Consider the following 24,087-nt stretch of genomic DNA (forward strand, 5'->3'; position numbering starts at 1 on the left):
GATTAGCCGAGCGGTCTGAGGCGCTGCAATCATGGACTGTGCGGCTCGTCCCGGCGGAGGTTAGAGTCCTCCCTCGGGCATGGGTGTGTGTGTGTGTTTGTCCTTAGGATAATTTAGGTTAAGTAGTGTGTAAGCTTAGGGACTGATGACCTTAGCAGTTAAGTCCCATAAGATTTCACACACATTTGAAAATTTGAACTGGCTTGTCGATACAATTCATGTGAACTCTGATCAGGTCCACACCGCTTGTTTTGATGCATACGAATACGTGTTTTACGTGAAATTTATGGATCCCCTTCACGTTGAAAGATTACTGTCGCGACATGGTTCTCAAGTACCGTTCAAGCATCGCGATAATTCTGTTAATATGGTGTCGCTGAAATCGAATATACCACTGTTCGAGTGTTCAACCCCCCGCCGGAAGTTGATGACAACTTTCTGAAGGACATATTGACTCCTTATGGTAACGTGAAAAACGTCCGTCGGGAATGCTGGTCTACTCAACACAGATTACAGTGGTATAGTGGAATCCGTTCCGTGGAAATGCATGTCAAACGCAATATTCCATCACATTTACAAGTGTGGCTTACCGCGTCCGTGTCATGTATACTGGTCACGAGGGAACCTGCTTCCTATGTAATGAAAGTGGACACGTTCGGTCTATGTGTCCGCGGAGGGTTTTTGTATTAAAGCTGTCATTAGTGCGGCGTCGCAAATTGACGGTTGCTGATCTTGTTCCTTCCACTCCCGCCGTCGGACCTACTTCTGCTTCGGATTATAATGAACAAACAGTCAGTTCTGATAATCGTGTCAGTGAATTTCCGCCTTTCCCTCCGCGTCAAGTTCAGAATCGTATTGGCTCCAGGATAGAACCTATAACGGCGACAAACAAGGGACGCCGCACTGAGGATGGTGATGGTGAGGATTTGGCTGTGCCTTCTGCGCCAACGTCCTCCGCATCGATTGTGTCCCCTGCTCCTCCCCGATGCTGCGATACCTCCCGTCCGTGGTACGGTGAGTGGCGAACAAGTTATCTCCAGCATCCCACGTGCTTGCGAAGTGGCTCCTCCTGAGCTGCCAGTGCGTGTAGAGGGAGCGGAGTCTCCCCCTTCGTCTTTGTGTCCTCCGTTACAGTCTGAGACGATGCAATGTCCTCCTGCACCTTCGTCTTCAGCCGCCGACGGTTTCCTGCATGTGCCACTTACATCAACTCCAGAGGAGAATAAAATTAGCGACCAAGTATCACCTGTTGCATTGAGAGTTTCACAGAATGCTTCCACCTTAATCACTGGAACTGCATTACATGACCCTGGTTCTGACGTGCAGGAAGCTGTGCCTATGACCCCTCACACACCTCTATCTGCAGAGGCCGCTATCCCATATAGCCGACACAAACAGTGTATACAACCTGACCGTGCGGCGGCACGTAAGAAATCTAAGAAAAAAAGGTTGTGATGACGGGGGTTCTGGTCCCCTGATGTCTGATTCCTCTGCTGATTCCTCAATGGACCTTGACTCTCAGCTGTCTACCTGATTCTACTCGGAGGTTCCGTACATCCCTGTCTAAATGTGATCAATGACCCAAACCTACACATTTCTTTCCTTAAACGTTAATCGTGTGGAATCAGAATTGCGATTGGCTTCGATGCGTCAGTTCGTTTATGATTCATGTGCGGACATAGTCTTCTTACAGGAGATGTATTTTTGTAATTTCTCCTCACCTGGTTTTCGTATGATCTTTAATGTAGCACCCGAATATTCTACGGGGACCGCCTTATTCTTTCGCGAAGGCATTCCTGTTGCTGAGGTGGAAATGCTGGATTCTGGTTGTCAACTTTTTAATCTTACCTTGGTTCATATACGAGGGCAGTTCAATAAGTAATGCAACACATTTTTTTCCTGAAACAGGGGTTGTTTTATTCAGCATTGAAATACACCAGGTTATTCCCCAATCTTTTAGCTACACAACACTATTTTTCAGCGTAATCTCCATTCAATGCTACGGCCTTACGCCACCTTGAAATGAGGGCCTGTATGCCTGCACGGTACCATTCCACTGGTCGATGTCGGAGCCAACGTCGTACTGCATCAATAACTTCTTCATCATCCGCGTAGTGCCTCCCATGTATTGCGTCCTTCATTGGGCCAAACATATGGAAATCCGACGGTGCGAGATCGGGGCTGTAGGGTGCATGAGGGAAAACAGTCCACTGAAGTTTTGTGAGCTCCTCTCGGGTGCGAAGACTTGTGTGAGGTCTTGCGTTGTCATGAAGAAGGAGAAGTTCGTTCAGATTTTTGTGCCTACGAACACGCTGAAGTCGTTTCTTCAATTTCTGAAGAGTAGCACAATACACTTCAGAGTTGATCGTTTGACCATGGGGAAGGACATCGAACAGAATAACCCCTTCAGCGTCCCAGAAGACTGTAACCATGACTTTACTGGCTGAGGGTATGGCTTTAAACTTTTTCTTGGTAGGGGAGTGGGTGTGGCGCCACTCCATTGATTGCCGTTTTGTTTCAGGTTCGAAGTGATGAACCCATGTTTCATCGCCTGTAACAATCTTTGACAAGAAATTGTCAACCTCAGCCATATGACGAGCAAGCAATTCCGCACAGATGGTTCTCCTTTGCTCTTTTTGGTGTTCGGTTAGACAACGAGGGACCCAGCGGGAACAAACCTTTGAATATCCCAACTGGTGAACAATTGTGACAGCACTACCAACAGAGATGTCAAGTTGAGCACTGAGTTGTTTGATGGTGATCCGTCGATCATCTCGAACGAGTGTGTTCGCACGCTCCGCCATTGCAGGAGTCACAGCTGTGCACGGCCGGCCCACACGCGGGAGATCAGTCTTGCTTGACCTTGCGGCGATGATGACACACGCTTTGCCCAACGACTCACCGTGCTTTTGTCCACAGCCAGATCACCGTAGACATTCTGCAAGCGCCTATGAAAATCTGAGATGCCCTGGTTTTCCGCCAAAAGAAACTCGATCACTGCCCGTTGTTTGCAACGCACATCCGTTACAGACGCCATTTTAACAGCTCCGTACAGCGCTGCCACCTGTCGGAAGTCAATGAAACTATACGAGACGAAGCGGGAATGTTTGAAAATATTCCACAAGAAATTTCCGGTTTTTTCAACCAAAATTGGCCGAGAAAAAAAATGTGTTGCATTACTTATTGAACTGCCCTCGTATATGCCCCTTTTGGCACTGGTCACACAGTGGATCGTTTGCCTTTTTATAAAGAGGATATTGTTTACCTGTTCCTTAAGAGTCCTCCCAGTATTCTGTTGGGTGGTAATTTTAACTGTGTATTGCGTCCTGTAGATCAATCTCCTAATTTTAATTTCTCTCGTGAATTACATGAATTGGTCCGCTCCTTCCGCCTAAAAGATGTTTGGACATGTAAATACCCGACGTTAGTTAAATTTACCCACTTTACTGCGACTTCTTGTAGCAGGTTAGATAGGTTTTACTTATCATACAGCCTTAGCGATAGTATTCTTAATGTTGAAGTTATCCCAGCTTCCTTTACGGATCACTGTGCTGTGGCCACAACTCTGTCTTGACCGGCAACCAGTGAAATTGTTTCGCCTTCCGTGGATGCTAAACGTCGCTCACCTAGCTGACCCCTCTCTCGATAACGTGATGTGAGTCGTGTGGGAGCGTACTCTACGGTCCACTGGGAAATAATATTCCACCCTTCATTGGTGGACACAGCTAGCAAAACCGAGGCTCAGGCAAACTTTGTTGATACTTTTCTGTGCTGCCAAAGCGCGAGACTTTCGGAGAACATATGCATATTACTATTCCATCTTGCGTGAACTTTATGCTGCTTCGGATCACGCCCCTCTGCGAATTGCGAATGTTAGGCGTGTAAAAGCAAAATTGTTGACCTTGAAGAGAATACAAATGGAAGGTTTGAAAATTCGATCGAAGCTGAATTCACTGGTGACGGACGAACTGACTTCTTCATATCATTTGCTTCGGCATCAGACCCGTCGCCGACACGCTTGTATTCACTCTCTCACGACAAATGATGGACGTACCGTAATGGCGCAAGCTGATATAGTGCGTGTCTTACACCAGTACTATGTAGACATCTATGACATCGATGAGTCCAATGAAACTTTTTACCACCCACTTGTCAGAATCTTGGATACGACAATTACACCTGAACATAATGCCACGCTCTTAGCTGCCTTTCAGCCTGGGGAAGTTTACAAACTTATTGTGGGATCGCCTTCTCGAAAGTTCCCGGGTCTAGACGAACTTCCCAAGGAATTTTATGTGCGCTTTTGGCCGTTGTTGGGTGCTACCTTTACCTCCATTTTGAATGAAGTGCTACAGGGTAGAGTAGTGCCGACCTTGTTCAAAGTGGGAAAAATTGTTTTAATTCCGAAACGCACTGGACCGGCTGCTCCTCATAGCTTTCGCCTACTTACTTTGTTTAACTTTGATTATAAGACTGTGGCGAGGGCAGTTAACAGTAGGATGTTGGCCCTGATGGTGACGATTGTTGCAAAACATCAAAGCTGCGTACCTGGTCGTACCATTCTTACCCCACCAGAGTCACCGCGGACACACCTACACAAGATGGCGGCCGAGTAGGTTGCAGTGTGACGTGGCTCCGCATTCAGATGCAGATTTTCTCGGTAAAAATTTGATTGTGGACGCTGATTTTTAATTATCGTGTACCGGGAGTGTTATCTTACACAGTCCGTTCTCGTTTACTCATTAAATACTGTAAATAAAACAGAGAGAGTGATTAAAGTGCTTCTAGTGCGTTCGTCGTGTGCAACGCGTCAACGGAGACGCCGTCGCCCTCCCGCTGGCCGAGCGCGTGTCGGTTTCGCCAGTCAGGCGCGTCGGTTGCGGCGTGTCAGCACTCCACGCCGCGCGCTGCGACACCTCACCAGCCGCAGCGGAATCCGACGCGTCGGCAGCGGCCACCGGCTGCCCCGCGCCCCGCCGTCGACGTCAGCAGTAGCGGCCACCAGCTGTGCTCCCTGCTGTTGGTAAACAACCGCCTGCCTACCTTCGGCCCTGGATTCCAGCCGACGAACCAGCGACACCACCACACCAGAGGCCGACGGAAGAAGAAGGAAAGCATGGGGTAAGAAGCTAGGTCGAGCAATCAACGTCACACCAGGTATGGAACACACGGAGGAAGAACTTGTGCCCATGTCCCCCAGTCAAAAGGTAGCAGCCATAGACAAAATATTGAGTGAAATAGGAGCAGAGTTAAAAGCTAAGCATGTTTCATCTGCCCTGCTAACCGTCATTAGAGACAAAGTGTTTCCCTTGGCTTTCGAAATAACTAGCCTCGAAGCTAAACTGTCCTGCCTAAACGATGAAAATAGGCGACTAAGACTAGAACTACAGAGAGCCTCGAATCCAGTCAAAGACTTACAAATACGAACTTTGCAAGAGAAGGCTGAGAAATTAGAGAACGAAAATAGGGAATTGAGTGTAGCGAACCAAGACTTGCAGCAACAAATAAGAGAACTAACTAATAAAGTCACACAACAAGCACAGACACTGACATATGCTGCCGCCTTAACTTCAGAGCCCAAAACCGAAGAGGCTCGAAGAATAGAACAGGCTAAAACAAAACAGGCCACAACCCTCTATATCAAATCGACAGAAAATCAAGACGCCAAAGCTGTTCGACAGACCATCACCAAAAATATAAATCCCAGGAAAGAGAATAAACATATAAAATCAATCAGAACCACACAGACTGCAGTTATAGTAGAAACGGAAACACAGGAGGACTGTCGAAAAATAATAGAAAAGACTAAAGACCTGCACACCATTGTCTGTGAAGGACCGTGAAAACGCAAGCCACTCGTGGCAGTATATCACGTGCCAGATACACTTACCGACGAAGAGTTTTTAGAAAGCCTTTACGAGCGGGATCTAAGCGGTGACACCACGAAAGAAGACTTCGACAGAGAGGTCAAAATAAGATTCAAAACAGGGCCTAAGGGAAGGGGTTTCAGTCACCAGATACTGGAGGTCAGCCCACACCTGTACAGAGTCATTACATGAAGACAGAGAGTCTACATAGACTTCCAATCACTTTCTGTCAAAGACTATACAGCAGTAAACAAGTGTTTTAAGTGTTGCGACCTAGGACATACGACTAAAACCTGCAGAAAAGCCGACGTCACGTGTGCCAAGTGCGGCAACCAAGGACACAATCGCAGTGAGTGCAGGTCCGCGGTTTGCGTCTGTATCCCCTGCAAATGCAGAGGCCGCGTCTGCAATAAAACAAAAGGAGGTGATTGTCAGACCTATAAACAGCTGCATGACCGGCTCCTGGACAGTATAGACTATGGCAGCTAAAATCAGCACACACACAAGAAACGCGAACGCCCAAAGCCAATCACCCAAAACACATAAATACAAATCACCGTCAACATTACAGAGAAGCTACCAAAGAGCAATTTCCTGGAGAAGACAAATGAATCTTCTGCCGGAGAATCACGTCGATAATGAACCCATCCCGCCCCTAACACACTCAACGACGTTACAGGATAGCGGCATTAATACGATAGAATATATAGATGACATGACAATCTGTGGCTCCATCCACTACGAGGTGGCAAAGCAAATTAAAAGACAATTACACCACTGGATAAACTTCCAAATAACATTAATGCAGAGGATAGATGAGTTGGAAGATGAGCTTACATATATTGTGCACAAGAAAATCTACAAACAAAACCGACATACTCCCTCACAATTTCTCCCAGCCGAAGTACATCACACCACACATACACAGGATGAACACAAACCAGAATCATCATCACATGGAAAACCCTACGACACACGTAAATGTGAACAGTACATCAAACCAGTCAAATTTGTCTCGGGAGGCACTCTTCACCCCGGGAAAAAGGAACAAGGAACAGACAGGCATGCAGTCCCTGAATCAAAACACATCGAAACACTCAGGCTACAGACCAATACAAAACTCAAAACTACCGGACCCAGACTTATACGAGGTGCATTCAAGTTCTTTTTTTAAGGCCTCCGACTTTTTTCTCCAGACTGGAAAGAGATAGAAACATGCGCATTGTTTTAAAATGAGGCCGCGTTCATTGTCAATACGTCCCAGAGATGGCAGCACCGTACGGCAGATGGAATTTTACCGCCAGTGGCGAGAATGAGAGGTGTTTTAAATACTTAAAAAGGCGACATTTTCCTTACTTGAACAGCGTGCAGTCATTCGTTTTCTGAATTTGCGTGGTATGAAACCAATTGAAATTCATCGACAGTTGAAGGAGACATGTGCTGATGGAGTTATGGATGTGTCGAAAGTGCGTTCGTGGGGGCGACAGTTTAATGAAGGCAGAACATCGTGTGACAACAAACCGAAACAACCTCGGGCTCGCACAAGCCGGTCTGACGACATGATCGAGAAAGTGGTGAGAATTGTTTTGGGGGATCGCCGAGTGACTGTTGAACAGATCGCCTCCAGAGTTGGCATTTCTGTGGGTTCTGTGCACACAATCCTGCATGACGACCTGAAAATGCGAAAAGTGACATCCAGGTGGGTGCCACGAATGCTGACGGATGATCACATGGCTGCCCATGTGGCATGTTGCCAAGCAATGTTGACGCGCAACGACAACATGAATGGGACTTCTTTTCGTCGGTTGTGACAATGGATGAGACGTGGATGCCACTTTTCAATCCAGAAACAAAGCGCCAGTCAGCTCAATGGAAGCACACAGATTCACCGCCACCAAAAAAATTTCGGGTAACCGCCAGTGCTGAAAAAATGATGGTGTCCATGTTCTGGGACAGCGAGGGCGTAATCCTTACCCATTGCGTTCCAAAGGGCACTACGGTAACAGGTGCATGCTACGAAAATGTTTTAAAGAACAAATTCCTTCCTGCACTGCTATAAAAACGTCCGGGAAGGTCTGCGTGTGTGCTGTTTCACCAAGACAACGCACCCGCACATCGAGCTAACGTTACGCAACAGTTTCTTCGTGATAACAACTTTGAAGTGATTCCTCATGCTCCCTACTCACCTTGTAACAACAACAACACTATACTACTGTACATATAATAATTTTTCTTCTGATTTTCGATGAATTAATACAAGCAAAGTTTTGATTTCATTTCTTTTTCTTTTCGTGTCATTATGTCAAAGAAGCTGTAAGCAACTCTCGATGTGAATATTAATATTTATGTCAAATTTCAAGCAATGCTATAACAGAATTGAAGTGTAACACATGTTGAATCTATTGTAACATGTTTAAAATTGTAATTGTGCGCCTGGTCCATACGCAGGCAATGTATTAGGATATGTGGAATGTAAAACCTTTGGTGAATACCCTATCTGTAGGGGAGCGGTAAAAGGTGGATGGCAGGCGAGCGCGGGAAAATGCACACGGGCGCGGCACGGCATAACGGGCTCTGCAATACAGTCGGAGTTGGACATCGGTCTGAGGAACACGTTCCGGATCGAGGAGGCTATCCTGGAAAAAGTGGTTTCATTGAGCCTCGGATGTGCCGTTTCCGACGACTATACAGCATGGCTATATTCTATAGTCACTGAATTAAAAAGGATTGCGACGCTAAGAAGAAGCAAAGTGCCGATACACTAAAAGCCATAGCTGTGATTATGTGTGCTGTGCGCCTCGCCATCTCGCCGCCCGCCAACCGCCGCATCGACTCACACAGGTTGAATCTTTAGAATTGTTTTCGTGTGGACCAGTGTTAATTTTGTTCCTGACAGTTCAATAATAACTTAACTTTTACCAGAATTGTTCATCAATGAATTATCCTAATCACTCACCTAGACAGGGTCCTTTCCACATGTTGTGCAATCCGAGTGTCCCGAAATGAAGATTTAAAGTTATGTTAATAAGAATTAACTGCAGACCTATTAATGCTTGAGTGAATTTTAAGGAGCTTTATGGTTAATGAAAATATAAGTAAAGAGCAAAGGTCTGACAAAGGACTAAGATAATTTTGGAATTGGCTTAGTAAGGAAGCTTAATTAATTTGAGACAAAAATAATGGTAGTTAAATGAGGAAGTAATTGGACAATAAGAGTAATAATTCATATTTTGTAATTCTTGAGTAATTTATGTTTCCAATAGTTAATGGTTTCAACACCGTGATCATAACAGTTTCAGGGTCCTCCCCCCTTCTTTCACTCTTTTCTTTTCTATTCATTTCAGCAAAGTTAAAGTCAATATAAAACCTAAATTTATCAGTGTTTTACCATTATTAAAATTGACATTGTATGTGTGTGTGTCAAAAGTGCTATTTCTAGGGTGACCTATGTCCGAGTTCAGTCGGATCAATAGACAAAACACATTTCGTAGTAATCATTGTAGTGTAATGTTGTGTATTTATAGCTTGTTCAAATTAGTACAGAAAGGGAAAATCTTAGTTCATTAGATTTTTCTGGTTCAAAAATTCACCATATAATACAGTATTACTACGTGTGGTTATGCTTGTACGTACATCTACTTGTACAAGGGAAAAACTCACTCAATGCCTAATTAGGCTGGCGACCGTATTATTAACCATTGGTAGCATCTGCGATGTGTGTTTCTTACCTGTCCTAACGTGTAGTTGCACTTATACTTACTTGACGTATCATTGTTGTTACTGACTGGGTATAAGTCCGATTTTGCTTCTATTTAGGTACACGCGGTCAACATATTTATTAAAATCCTTTCCTATAAGGTGAAGCCCGTCAACTTATCGTAGTACAGGCTTTAAAGAGTTAACGTACGCCCGAGTGTGGACGTTACAACCTGACCTGACTTTTGGCTTTTTCCAACAATGAAAGACACTCTCCGTGGCCGCACATTCACCAGCCGTGCTGCTATTGCCTCAGCGATTTTCCAGTGGTCAAAACAGACTCCTAAAGAAGCCTTCGCCGCTGCCATGGAATCATGGCGTCAGCGTTGTGAAAAATGTGTACGTCTGCAGGGCGATTACGTCGAGAAGCAACGCCAGTTTCATCGATTTCGGGTGAGTAGTTAATTAGAAAAAAAATCGGAGGCCTTAGAACTTGAATGCACCTCGTAAAAGTAGACCAATTAGAAGAGGAAAAATCTGAGGGAGAGACATGTGGCATTTGCAACGATGTCAACGTGCGTCTAGCAACAACCTTCACTCCAAACACAAAGACAACATAACACGTACAGTCAGTCCCATACAAATCACCACCATCGCTGACACCACGGCAGCAAGCACCAACAACATCAGTGAAAACCGTGTGAAGGCAAACAGCATTGAAGAGGCGTGTGACAAAACGAAAAGTAACCGTGTGACATCCCAAAGAGGTCTTAAAATGTCGCCCAGTCAGCGGCCAACACCAAGCCACAATCCGTCTAGTACCACCTCAGAGACCGCAACAGAAACCAGCACCAACAGCAAGCCAGCTGCACCTAATTATGATAATTTAGAAGTTAACTTACTTTTAAGTAGGCTAGAGAAAAAAGAGATACTGCAGACAGCGCAGCGGATGCTACTTAGATTGTGCCATCCAAAGGGAGATTCTCTCTGTTTTCCAGTAACTGAGCAAAGAGACAGAATCATCCTAAAGACAGAAAATATTCCTACATCAGCAGAGCCGCTGCTCGATCTCATGCTCCAGGCCTGCCTGTGCAGGTCAGAATCTTTCGACTTGGACAAAATATATATAGATCATGTAAGAGCACACGGACGAACATATTTTGATTACTCACAGACTGGTAGTAAATGTTTTGTACACGTAAAACACCCAGAACACACAGACAAAAAATGAATATCTTACAACATAATACAAAAAACAGTACGACAGTCAGCGCGGACATCATGTGCTTACAAGAACCTTATAATAGAAACGGGCAACTGATATGTCTACCAAAACATGCTACCACAATAACAGGCAGCAATGACTGTAAGGCTGCAATAGTAATTCTAAATAGAAGTTATAACATAATTAAGGTAACACAGTTATGCAATCAACACTTGGTTACCGTAGAGATAACTAAAGGGAACGTCACATGGGTTATTGCATCCATGTACGCCCAATATAGCCATCAAATACAGCCGTATGCAGACTACATCAGAGACCTAGCAATGTATGCCAGAGGCAAAAAATTAGTGATAAGTGATGACATTAATTCCAGATCGACCCTCTGGAACTCAGACAGAACAGATGACAGAGGACGCATAATCACCGATCTAATACAAGAAACACAATTACATGTAATGAATACGGAAGGACCTATACCAACATATGCAGGGTTCGATGGCACGAGCAGTAATATCGACTTCACGCTAGCAAATAATGCAGCAATGGCATACGTAACAAACTGGACTGCACACAACAACATAACCAGTAGTGATCATAATGTCATAACATACACACTAACTCACACTCAGAACACAATGACCAAATCACACACCAGACACTTGCTGTTGCACAAAGCAGACTGGAACAAATTAACGGAAATTATCCAACGACACGATCTAGAAAACATCAATGGAAGTATCGATTATAGAGCACACAAGTTAACACAGGTGATACAACATGCACAAAACACTTCAATACCGACAGCAAAGAACACAAATTGCTCACCAGTACCATGGACCAACGAACTTACGAGACTCAAGCAAGACGCAAGACGCAAACGAAAATTATATCAAAGGGCGATAGCAGATAGGGACAGACGAATAATACTTGAAGCATATAGGCATGCACAAGACTTATATAGAGAGACCCTATACAACACGAGTAGACAACAATGGGAGCTATTTGTAACAACACAAACAGAGCAAAATATATGGGGGGAACCATACAAAATACTGACAGAGAAGATAAAAACCTCACCAGTTCTGCGAACGCTAAGGCAGGATGACGGCACGATGACGAGGGGATGGAGGAATACAGCGGAGTTTCTGCTGTATAAACTGCTCCCTGACGACGTTATCGATACAGACACACAATATCACGCAACACTAAGAGAAAACCTACACACACCATACAACACTGCAACTGTCACCTGTCCTTTTGCGCAAGAAGAGGTTGCGCTAGCAATCTCAGATCTCAAAAACAAAAACGCACCTGGACCATATTGTATCCACTCGGAAACACTGAAAAAACTAGCACCGGAGATCACACCGTTCCTAACAACGTTACTGAACGATGCCTTACGGCTGGGCAGGGTACCTACAATATGGAAAACCTCCGAAGCAGTCATTATTAAGAAATCAGCGGACAGGGATCCTTCAGATCCAAAGACTTACAGGCCAATATGCCTAATAAACACCCTAGCAAAGATTCAGGAGAAGCTACTGTGTAAGCGCCTGCAAACACACAGAGCTCTCAGGGGTATGAGCCAACACCAGTTCGGCTTCAGATCTGGCAGATCAATAGATGATGCCATCAACTAGGCCCTGCACATAGTTAACAACACAAAACAGAAATACGCCATGGTAATAATGATTGACATTGCCGGAGCATTTGATAATCTTTGGTGGCCAGCACTGTTTCAGAGGCTAAGACATCTGGAGGTATTGCAATCACTGTACAACAGTTTTCTAGACTACTGTAAAGACCGAGTAGTCGAATGGCAGATGGACAGTCGGAAAGTAATTAAAATAATTACCAAAGGCTGTCCTCAAGGGTCGATCTGCGGTCCCATCTTCTGGGACATAACAATCGAACCCCTCCTACAGCTTCTGGATGGGGATGACAGGTCAGACGGAATTGTCGCCTACGGAGATGACATATTAGTTGTAGTCACTGCAAACAACAGAGCCCAGTTAGAAGAGAAAGCCAGTGGATTACTACAAACAATTACTCAGTGGTGTCACAACAACAAACTCAGGATAGCCGAAAACAAAACAACATACACTTTACTGAAAGGATCACTCCAAAGGAATCCTTCGGTTAAAATTGGGGACACAAACATCAAACGAGCACGCATTACGCGCTATCTTGGGGTACACATAGATGAAAAATTGAATTTCCACGAACACATAAGGCTAACAACAGACAAAGTAGAAAAAATACTCCACAAACTGGTGAGGCTAAATTCAAAACAGTACAGACTACCTCTACCAGTCATACGTACATACCACTGTGCCCTCTTCGAATCAGTACTCAGCTTTGCAGCTAGCACGTGGGCACATAGACTGAACGTGGTCGCCAACAAAGCATCCGTCAGACGAGGGCAGAGAAGTGTCCTACTTAGGTTATCTGGAGCCTTCGGTACCACCCCAGCGGATGCACTGTGTGTGGTGCTCGGAATATGCCCCATAGATATCACGATCAAATACAGAGCTGCAAGGTACTGGTTAAAGGTGGGGAGACTAGATTAGGTACACACAATAACCGGTGTGGCCATAGAGACGATACGTCACCTTAAAAGTTGGCGTTTGGATACATGGCAAGGTGAGTGGGATGTAAGTGATAAGAGACGTAGACTGCACGACTTCCTCCCTGACATAAGGGAGCGGTTGAGAATGAGACATATCGATCCCAGCCGCGGTATGGTACATTTCTTAACCGGGCACGGACCTTATCCCATGCACTTAAACCGCGTGAGACTGAGGCAGACACCTACATGTACATGCGGGGAAGAAGGTTCCCCAGAACACACTGTCTTTTTCTGCGGGCAATATGCGAACAATAGACATACACTACACTTAGATTACACAGATACAGACACAGATATATACACAGCAATACGAGACGAAGAACAATGTGCATAATTAAACGCATTGACAAACAGTATTTCAAAAACAACACATGAAGAGTACATGCGGACACGACATCACAGACATGCCTATGTGCAGCGTAACGGAAATCTCCAGAGGATGGACAGCAATACCCACAGTGATAGTGAAAATAGTGACAATGAGGAGGAACAGGAGGAGGAAGCTGAGATGTGACAGTAAATAAGCAAATTGCTAGCAATCTAGCCAAGAAAACACCAAATGCTGTACATGGATGCGCACCTAAAGTAGTTAATACATAGGATTAGTGACAAATAGGATAAGCAACATTATTTCTCTATTAATAACCATTTGTGTGTGTGTGTGTGTGTGACTGGCGGTCAACGGCTCGAAGAAACCATTCCGAGGTATTCACCGTCAGTCACATCGGTGATGGTACTAACAAATCTCTCATCTATCCTATCTTCTTTCTATATTCTTCTTAAAAAACAACAAAATTTTATTTATATTTCAACCTTAAATTATTGTTATTTTGAAAAGTGTAATTCTTTGTAAATTTTGTAGATAAAACAAAAGGAAACAAAACTGTAAAAAGATGAAAAACGAAAATTGTAAGATGTACGACCTGTTTTAAACATCAGGTAACAGGTCTATAATTTGGCAATAAATAAAATAAAATAAAATAAAAATAAACCCCTATAGTCGAGTGTTGTGACGCGGTTTCGGTTGCTGCTGTAACGTCCGTTGCTTGTCCCCTTGCTTTTCTAGACTTCGATTAGGCATTTGATCGCGCTAATCACGACTTCATGCTTCGGATTCTGGAGGCAGTTGGTTTAACTGTTGACAAACTGCGAGTGCTCTCAAATCTGTTTACGGGTATTTCGCCTTCGGTGGTTGTTAATGGCCAACTGAGGTCCCCAATAAATATCCGCAGGGGAGTGCCTCAACGAAGCCCGCTGTCAATCACTTACTTTGTGTTGTTCTGGAGCCCCTACTTCGGATGCATGAATCCCAGCTGACAGGTTGGACGCTTTCCGGCGGGACTATAGCTGCTCGTGCATACGCGGATGGCGTAATGGTTCTACTTCGCAATCCTGCTGAAATACCTCGACTGAAGGCTGTAATCGATGATTTTTGTCGGAGTTCAGGTGCAAAACTTGATGAAGGTCAATGCAAGCTTCTTCCCTTGCGAGGTTTTGATGACACGGCTGTTCCATGGGCTACTGCGGTGCATCGGCATACGTCTCTCGGTATCATCATTGATCGTTGTCCACTTAAAATGGCGACGCTCAACTGGAAGTCCGACACGAAAAAAATTCGGGGTGTTATACTAGAGCATGAAAGGCGTTCTCTTACTCTGCTACAGAAAGTCCGAATACTGGATACATATGTCTTATGCAAAGCTTATTACGTGTCCCAAGCTTATCCGCTTCCTTCGATGAAGGCGAAGAAACTACAACAATTGTCTGGTCGTTTCTTACGGAAGATATATATATTTTGCCGACCGTGGTGGCCGAGTGGTTCTAGGCGCTTCAGTCTGGAACCGCGTGACCTCTACAGTCGCAGGTTCGAATCCTACCTCGGGCATGGATGCGTGTGTTGTCCTTAGGTTAGATAGGTTTAAGTAGTTCTAAGTTCTACAGGACTGATGACCTCAGATGTTAAATCCCGTAGTGCTCAGAGCCATTTAGACATATACACTCCTGGAAATGGAAAAAAGAACACATTGACACCGGTGTGTCAGACCCACCATACTTGCTCTGGACACTGCGAGAGGGCTGTACAAGCAATGATCACACGCACGGCACAGCGGACACACCAGGAACCGCGGTGTTGGCCGTCGAATGGCGCTAGCTGCGCAGCATTTGTGCACCGCCGCCGTCAGTGTCAGCCAGTTTGCCGTGGCATACGGAGCTCCATCACAGTCTTTAACACTGGTAGCATGCCGCGACAGCGTGGACGTGAACCGTATGCGCAGTTGACGGACTTTGAGCGAGGGCGTATAGTGGGCATGCGGGAGGCCGGGTGGACGTACCGCCGAATTGCTCAACACGTGGGGCGTGAGGTCTCCACAGTACATCGATGTTGTCGCCAGTGGTCGGCGGAAGGTGCACGTGCCCGTCGACCTGGGACCGGACTGCAGCGACGCACGGATGCACGCCAAGACCGTAGGATCCTACGCAGTGCCGTAGGGGACCGCACCGCCACTTCCCAGCAAATTAGGGACACTGTTGCTCCTGGGGTATCGGCGAGGACCATTCGCAACCGTCTCCATGAAGCTGGGCTCCGGTCCCGCACACCGTTAGGCCGTCTTCCGCTCGCGCCCCAACATCGTGCAGCCCGCCTCCAGTGGTGTCGCGACAGGCGTGAATGGAGGGACGAATGGAGACGTGTCGTCTTCAGCGATGAGAGTCGCTTCTGCCTTGGTGCCAATGATGGTCGTATGCGTGTTTGGCGCCGTGCAGGTGAACGCCACAATCAGGACTGCATACGACCGAGGCACACAGGGCCAACACCCGGCATCATGGTGTGGGGAGCGATCTCCTACACTGGCCGTACACCACTGGCGATCGTCGAGGGGACATTGAATAGTGCACGGTACATCCAAACCGTCATCGAACCCATCGTTCTACCATTCCTAGACCGGCAAGGGAACTTGCTGTTCCAACAGTACAATGCACGTCCGCACGTATCCCGTGCCACCCAACGTGCTCTAGAAGGTGTAAGTCAACTACCCTGGCCAGCAAGATCTCCGGATCTGTCCCCCATTGAGCATGTTTGGGACTGGATGAAGCGTCGTCTTACGCGGTCTGCACGTCCAGCACGAACGCCAGGTGGAAATGGCATGGCAGGCCGTTCCACAGGACTACATCCAGCATCTCTACGATCGTCTCCATGGGAGAATAGCAGCCTGCATTGCTGCGAAAGGTGGATATACACTGTACTAGTGCCGACATTGTGTATGCTCTGTTGCCTGTGTCTATGTGCCTGTGGTTCTGTCAGTGTGATCATGTGATGTATCTGACCCCAGGAATGTGTCAATAAAGTTTCCCCTTCCTGGGACAATGAATTCACGGTGTTCTTATTTCAATTTCCAGGAGTGTATTTCGCTTACGGTATGAGGTGATCACGAAGCCTCGTTCCTTTGGGGGGTTGGGCCTGACTGATATACGAAGGAAGACGCAGATGCTATATGTGCGACGTACTGTTTTGACTATGACTCAATAAACTCACACATTTACGTCTCATTTATTTCTCAATGTCTGTCCTGAACCCCCTAGTGATGTTGGTCGCATAAATAATAAGTGAAAACACATTCGTGACATATATCTTGCAGTGAGATATTTAGGGGCTGACGTCTTATGGAGACCTGTCCTCACCATGAAATTCCTAAAGACTCGGTGGGAAGCAGTCCCTTGCCCGAACCTCATTGAAAGAGAATCGCCGCATACAACCTCGACGACAGTTCGGTTCAACATCAGTCATCCTATTTTGCCCATGCACATAGCGTCCTCGTGGAATAAGGCAGTAAATAACTTGACACTGACAAATGAAAGACTTTTCCGTATTAAACAGAGTGACACTGAGTTACGCCTCCCTGGGCACAAACAGCTACTACAGGGTTTCCCTATGACGTAGGTTCTCGTCTGTTTCACTCGCACACTACAGCGCTTGGGCCTCATTCAGCGCAAAACAGGTCTGTGAATTTCCCCATCTCGTGGCGAATCTGCACTCTTTGTGGCACACGGTCCTGGACGACAGGGTTCGTTTCACAGTTCCTGATGGCTGACTCTTTCGGCCATATGCTTAAGTGAGAGAGAAATGCTTGTTAACTCACAAGGCCAAGTTCAGATGTCTGGTGTAGGAGTACTGCATACTCTAATCCGAAACCACAAAAATCAATGCAGTGACTATTATTGTAGTTTTGCTTGAACGTCATCAGGTCGCTCATTGAGCATTCCTATGCAATGGTGACGAATTGTGATGCCTTTATCGTTAACTTCCTAACAAGAAATGAAAGGATGATCCCCACCTAAAGACGTAAACTCGAGCAAAGTGTAGCCTGAACATAATATTTTTCATCTGATAGCTCGAAAAGTGTGTTTTGCACTACAATTTCTTCCCCAAGGGTGTGTCCATCACAGCTGGAATTTGTTGCCAACAATTGAGACACCTTACGGTCGCAGTGTAACAAAATCGACCGACGGAATTACGTCACGTGTGCTACTGCATGATAACGCACTCCGCTGATTTGAGAAACAAGACTATCCAGGAGATTGATAGGTAAGTCATCTCTCAGACACTTGTATTGATAGGGAAGTCATCTCTCAGGCACTTGTCCCTCTGATCGTATACTCGTAAGACTTTACCTTTCCCGATCTTGATCGATCAACCGTCAAGGCAATTCATTTCTAGACGATAATGCTTTTCAAACTACACTGGTTTAATGACATCTTTAAAACCAGTAGCTTTTTACAGGCGCAGAATTTGTAAACTGCTTTAGCATTGTCATAATGGTTTAGATATTCTGAAAGAATATACTGTTGTTGATTAATTTCTGTTTGATAATTATTGCTGTGTTCAATAAACTAATGGAAAACGCAATTAAAATTTCAGTGTACTAATACAAATCAAATTCAACTTACTACGGAAACATCACGACGGCTGTCTATCTTAATACAGCATTAAGTGCCTGTAAGACTATTGTGCCTATTTTAACACGAGTTTTAGGATATTACCGACTTTTGACTTCGAAAAGGTCTGTATTTACTGCATGTCCTGTATCGTACTCAAGTATTATGAAAATGTGGCAGTTCATAGATAAAATTATGTATTCACAACAACAAAAAGTATGACGGCAGAAAACAAAAGTGGCACTATGAATTTTGCAGTACCCTAAGGTATTCGCTCTGACACTAAGTGATACTGAAAGTAGCAAGATGAATTTTGCTCGAGCATTGTCTTACGAGTCCCTTATTGAGTTTCTATCAGGTTGTTTGTAGCTCTGCTACAAAAGAATTAAAAATGTAGGTTTCAGCGTGTCTCGAAAGGCAAACGAAAGCAGCTTGCAACTGGTAGGCAAGCATGTTACCTCGGAGCTGGTTTTCCCCTAAAGTGGGTAGACATCATCTCGAGGTTGAACTTTGGCAAATGTCAATCAGACGTGTGCCGTTGGTGTTAATACTTCGGTGTGCTGAATTTTTTAGCAATGATTTTTCTGTAGGTTTTTTTCTGTCCCAAATTGAGCGTTGAAGTCTCTTATTAGGATTTCCACGTCATGTTGGTGAATTTTGCTCATGGTTTTTTCGAGTCTGTTCCAAAATTTTTCGACGTTTTCGGTGTTTTTCTTTTTTCTATGTAGGTGGGGCATGAGCATTGATGAGCATAAATTTTTTATTTGGGCTCTGAATGCGCATAGTCATAAGTCGATTGTTGATGGGTGTGATTTCTTTGACAGAGCTGACGATGGATCCGTGTACGAGAAATGCCATGCCGAAGATTGGTGTGCCTTTCGCTACCTTTTGTTGTGTTTAGCTCTTGAAGACGTGATAGTTTCCGTAATGGAAGGTTTCATTGTCAGTTAGACATGTTTGTTGACGAGATTATTTAGTTTTCCTGTTTGGATCAATATATTGATACTTAGTGTTCCAATGAATGTTTTCTGCTTGTAGGGAAGTTTACCAGAGATCTCTAATATTCTCTGTCGTGCTAGCTTGGACTCCCCAAAATCTGAAAGTCCAGCTACCGTCCGCCGACAGGCGGGTTGTGTAGCACCTGGGATAAAGCTGAATTTACTTGCACAGTTCATGTTTTCTTGGTTTGGCCTGGATGATATCAGGACCGGATAGGACCAGAGGTTGTTGAAGTCTTTGAAACAAAATATTTTCACCCGAGCTCATTGAGCTAACAGACGGTGACCAGAGTGCCGGTGATTTTTACTCAGACGAGTCTGGATTTTGGGTTCAACGGGTTTAGGATTGTGTTAGTATTTGGTCCAACCCAAGTATTTGGTTTCCTCGGTACCACCCATATCTGGGAGGCTTTACTCTATCCGCCACCTGGGGAGGCGCCTGATGCAGGTTCCAACAACCTCACATGAAATTATTATTATTATTATTATTATTATTATTACTATTATTACTATTATGTCATCAGCAAATCCGATATGGTGTACCTTCCCACCACTGAAATAGATATGTATTGATCGATTCAATATTTGCATCACATAAATATAGGTTATAATTACATTACATTGCTGCTAGTAGACATTTCTAAGTTGCTACCTGTTACTCTATCAAAGGAATTTATGTGAGCAGCAGTGTTGCAATGCAGACGTTCAAATTATCCGATTTCTATAATTTCAGTTCGATACCAGATCGTTCTAATTGGACTCAGCTGGTCAGTTTTAATGTGGATTTCCAAAGAAAATGGTTCAATTGGCTCTGATGACTATGGGGCTTAACATCATAGATCATCAGCCCCAAGAACCTAGAACTACTTAAACCTAACTAACCTAAGGACATCACACACATCCATGCCCGAGGCAAGATTCGAACCTGCGACCGCAGGAGTCCCGCGGTTCCGGACTGCAGCGCCTAGAACCGCACGGCCACCACGGCCGGCTGTGGATTTCTGACTACGACTCCCACCATATGATAGACTCGGTAAACCACATTCCTAGTCGGGCTGTTGAACCTAGATCACTTATCTATGACAGGGCCTGAATTCTTAAACACTATCGAAAATACTAATACAATGTGCTTATTACAAATACGTTATTTACATATAAATATATGAAGTAACGCGATAACAATTTATTTACAGGAACACAGCCCCATCCATCAGAGCAAAGCAGTGCAAGATTGGTTTCGGGGCCAAGAGAGGATAAAATTGCTGCCGTTTGTTCCACGATCACCGGACCTCAGCCCGACAGAGAATATGTGGGCAGAGGTAACGAGCTCATTGCCATGTGGACCATCACGCTACAGTATCGAGGACCTTAGTGGAATCAATGCCCCGACATCTTCGAGGAATCTTACGTAATGATGGTGGGTAGGTTCGTTAGTTACTAAAAATATACTTGTCCATAAAACCTATGTGGACAATAATCTGTCAATCGGTCAAGCTTTGTTTTGTCACAGCTCTTTAGCATACAAGTCCATTTGGTTCCAGTCTCCTCCTCACAATTTTTGCAATGCAAGGTAATTGAAAAATCTCATCCACTCGACGCCAACTGAGGAATCGATTGGCGCACGTGTTGTTCAACAAATCAAAAATGTCTGTAAGTACTATGGGACTTAACATCTGAGATTATCAGTCCCCTAGACTTATAACTACTTATACCTAACTAACCTAAGGACATCACACACATCCATGCCCGAGGCAGGATTCGAACCTGCGATCGTAGCAGCAGCGCGGTTCCGGACTGAAGCGCCTAGAACCGCTCGGCCGCAGAGTCCGGCTGTTCAACAGACAGCAATCGCCACTCTCACTGGAATCACTGACTGTGAGTGTGTGTGTGTGTGTTTTCGTGTTCACGCACAATCTGAATCAATACTTATTAGCATTAGAGAGACAAGCAAGAATAAATATTGCACCAAATATAGCTGTAAAGCATTTTAATGCGATGGAAAGTTACAACCTGAATTTTTACCCAACACATGTCCTGCACATTATGTTAAGAAAATAAGATGTATTGACTCCACACTGTCGTTAGCCGACCACGGTGGCCGAGCGGTTCTAGGCGCTTCAGTCCGGAACAGCGCTGCTGTTATGGTCGCAGGTTCGAATCCTGCCTCGGGCATGGATGTGTGTGATGTCCTTAGGTTAGTTAGGTTTAAGTAGTTCTAAGTCTATGGGACTGATGACCTCAGATGCTAAGCCCCATAGTGCTTAGAGCGATTTGAACCAATGCCGTTAGCAGAGACAGTGCGCTCTTCTTGTTGCGGCTCGCAACAAGTGCAGCGATTAGAAGTGCTCAGTGCCGCCGCGATTTGTTTATGTTGGCTGAGCGTGGACATTGCAGCAGACGCTTCGCCATAGACACAAAGAAATCACCTTGGCTCTGATTGCAGTGAGCGGACATCACTGCCTGAATGTTCTTATAGTAACCAACGTGAGACTCTACTCACAGGTGCCATGGAGCAATTAGAACTGGTATCATGACATTAGTTATCAGAATATTAACCAGTGATGAAATGTGCACTCTATTTGAATCCCAAGAAAATAGGAACCTTCTCACAAAGTAATGTGAGGTGATATCAAAATTTATCCAACACACAAAAGTTAACTGCAGAGCTTTCATGCACGCAGTAGTAGCATACAAGGGAATAATATGTCTTGGAAGCGTGTACTTCATTTCCTCCTCCAATATCAACGTCCTTGTTTTAGTATCAGGTGAGAAAATAAATACAAATAACTTAAATTTCTGAGAAGCATGTAAATCATTTTCCCTTCTCATATCATAACTTTTATTTTAGTATGAAGGTCTCTGGAGCATAATATAACATCATACTCTTATCGTAGGCCCTATTGGAAACGAAAAAAGCAGGGAGCTCTCCATTCTTTTGTCCAACAGTCTGTTTCCTTTCATGCATTGCTACCACTCGCAGATTCTTATTTAAGGACCTGACGGCATCAAGTTCTTCAGCAGAACAGCCTTATGTTACTGTGCTAATTACAGTATGGAAAAAAAGCAACAAAGACGAGTTCCCCTAGAGCAGTGAAGATACCTGCACATGTCTGTATTCAGCGATGCCTGCCAACAGCCACAATACTTTACAGAATTCATGCTGCAGACAACACAACTGTGAGTGTACTTCAGACTTCATTCGGTAAGTCGTCAGGAGGCAGACGGAAACGTCAACGTAACGTCGCTTTCCGAGTCATATTCAATCCAAAATAAGGTGTTATTAAGGTAGTTGAGTGTTCTAGCAATTACGCTTTGATAATTCCCATATGATTATTCCGATAGCCAAAAGAACCAGTTAGTGTGAAACCATCGGGAACTACATTAATACCAAACTGCAATAAATCGAGACAGTATGTGGACTCTTCCCCTCGTTGGGTAACCTCTTACTGTTATTAGAATTCTCTTTGTCCTAGGCGTAATGCAAATGGAACTTCGCATCCATGAGGCGCTTTCTGCTATTCTTGACAAACATCAGCAACCAGTAACCACTGCGAGTAACAACTTTGTGATGATAATGGTACAGGAACATTAATGGTGGCGCACAAAATCTAGCGCTGACTACCTAAGTAAAGATAGTGTGGTGGCGTCTACGCTTCTCTTTATTTGGCATCAACTTGAGTAATCTGATTTAACGAACGTAGTACTCCATTCACGAGCTGCTAATGATACAGTATGACCACAGAGATCATCGTGCGTGTATTAAATTAATTCCGCAGTGGATTGAGTGACAAGTATTACCATCAGCTATGCAGCTGAAATGACTCATTACACAGATAATCTATGCTGCACACGGTTAAGTGATTAGTTTGCTGTAATCCTGCTTCTACTGTTCGTAAATACTTGTATACTGACATTTCGTTATTTGACTAAATATGCGCTACAATCTGATCCCATTTATATAACAAGGGATCGCGCCATCGAAATGGATACTGTTGAAGTCCCATTACATTGATGGCGAGACAAAAGTTCGCAAATCACCTGTATTGCCTCCAAAAACAATTGCATCTTAAACATCGAAGGACAGACATCCACACTGTCACAGGGTTTTGAAATACAGAAACAACGGCAGATGAAAATTTGTGACCACCCGGGTTTCGAATCTGGATCTCCTGCTTACGAGGCAAACGCGCTGACCATTGCACTATCTTTTTTTTTTCAAGTAGAATTTATTTATTTAATTTAATCGCATGGGTAGGGTCCCTCGTCGGGCAGACCATTCGCCGGGTGCCGGTCATTCAATTTGATGCCACTTCGGCGACCTGCAGTCAATGAGGATGACAGGATGATGATGAGGACAGCACAACACCCACTCCCTGGGCGGAGAAAATTCCCCGACCCAGCCGGGAATCGAACCCGGGCCCAGAGGATCGACAATCCGTCACGCTGACCATTTTTTTTTTTTTTTTTTTTGACATTCCGTGGCGCTGACCACTTTTCTTTTACCTTTGCCTTTCGCGGGCAAATGCTCTACCAATTTTTTGTTTTTTGTGTTTTTCATTTGTTTTTTTTTAATTTTTTTTTAATTTTTTAAAAATTGTAAATTATTTTCTCTGCCAACCTTTTTTTTCATATGGAAAAAGGCGTCTTTCAGTTACGACAAACAAAATTAGAATGTACATCCGTAGCAACAACAGAACAAGAGTCCCTTCTAAACTACGAAATAGAATTTGAAACTAATAG

Source organism: Schistocerca americana, chromosome X (genome assembly GCF_021461395.2).
Source record: "Schistocerca americana isolate TAMUIC-IGC-003095 chromosome X, iqSchAmer2.1, whole genome shotgun sequence".
Taxonomy (NCBI): domain Eukaryota; kingdom Metazoa; phylum Arthropoda; class Insecta; order Orthoptera; family Acrididae; genus Schistocerca; species Schistocerca americana.